The sequence below is a fragment of the Dipteris shenzhenensis genome, chromosome 5 (genome assembly GCF_047967505.1).
Source record: "Dipteris shenzhenensis isolate YYH24624 ecotype China chromosome 5, Dip_SZ_1.0, whole genome shotgun sequence".
NCBI lineage: Eukaryota > Viridiplantae > Streptophyta > Polypodiopsida > Gleicheniales > Dipteridaceae > Dipteris > Dipteris shenzhenensis.
In genome coordinates this window covers 44,297,728-44,299,244 of record NC_141600.1, presented here as the reverse complement: position 1 = coordinate 44,299,244, position 1,517 = coordinate 44,297,728, and the positions used below count along the sequence as shown (strand labels likewise).

Here is a 1,517-nt window from a genome sequence, read left to right as displayed (position 1 = left end):
CTTGTGCACCATGGAAGTTATCAAAGCTAGAGATGGTAGCCAGTGAAGTGGGCTATCACTATAATTCATACTCCCATTGGATGCATGAGGTGTTTAAAGGGGGCCTTCACAAAGAGCAAGAAAAGAGGTGTAGAGCAATTATATGGGTTGTGAGTGTAGAAGCAAGTAATCAACCATCACTCATGTGTTCAATTCTTCATACTACCTACTAGCATTTCTCATAGTGCATTGAAGAACATGAAGGATTGTATTTATAAGATGGGCGAGCTTGTGAGGTACGTCACACTATACAAAATGTGAAGCAAATCAAATGATACAAGGTTTTCATATTGCTAATATGGTGCACTTTTTTCTTTCTAGGTATGTGAGCTCAAAGGAAATAGATCCCACCACGCTTGAGGATGCTCGGGTTATGTCAGTGGAGGTGGTTTGTTTAGTGAAGGAGACCTTTCCACATTCTATTCTCACAAGCCAACTACATCTCATAGTGCATTTAATGGATGAGATTGCTATATGCGGCATTGTACATGCACGATAGCTGTTCTTTCTCGAGCACTTCATGAATAACTTTAAGGTCTTTGTGAGGCAAAATTCAAGGCCTAAAGGTAGCATGGCCAAGGGTTGGTTGGTACAAGAGTCACTTTTATATATTTCTAAGTTTCTTGTTGATATGGATAGCTCTCTCCCATGACTATGGAGAGACGAAGAAGACCTAAGGATTACCTCTATTGTGCTGCAAGGGAAAGGACAGAACAAAGTAATGGATAGGGGGTTGCTTAATAATCTAGAACTCTATTGCATGCTTAATAGTGATGTGATGAAAAGATGGGTGACAAGATACGAGGATTCAAAGGTAAGAAGACAAGGAGAAAGGGCCCTCTTTCGTACACACCATGGATCTCGTGTGCCATACCCTGAGCATCTAAGAGAACTTCCAAAGGATATTCATGTCCATTGGCTACTTGATGAAATGGAGAGAGTAGAGACAGACGAGGGGATGCATATCACAATGGAAGAATGGGAGTATGCTAGAGGATGCATGCTAAAGGTCGGTATATAGAATGTTATGCATAAGTTAGGAGCTTTCAACAATTTAGACTGCTTATTCAATTGATTTTGTCTTGGTGTAGTGTACTATGCTCAATGCTATATGGTGTGAGGGCAAGCATTTTCGAACACAATGGATCAATGATAAGAGAAACCACTACTACACATGGATCCTATTGCGACACTTAAGTACCGATATTTAGCATGCACGGGGTGCTAATCATCAGTATTGGAAGCGGGGTTCGTTAAGGGTCGCTATATAGCGACTTTAGTCAAACATCATTATATAGTGACGTTTGACTTAAAGTTGCTATATAGTGACTTTTATTAGATTGGTAATGGTTATTATATAGCGACACTCAAATAATTTTCTATAGTGACGTTTTACAGAGAGTTTTTTTTCCCATACCGACCTTAAAAGATAGTTTTTCCCAATGACAAAATATATATTTTTTTCATACATGTTTGAC

The 1,517-nt window shown here is 39.2% G+C and overlaps 1 pseudogene; it reads left to right on the top strand.

Moving 5' to 3' along the window:
- The first annotated feature begins 337 nt into the window (after positions 1–337).
- LOC147902070 (uncharacterized) lies at positions 338–1,250 on the top strand (annotated as a pseudogene).
- The last annotated feature ends 267 nt before the right edge of the window (positions 1,251–1,517 follow it).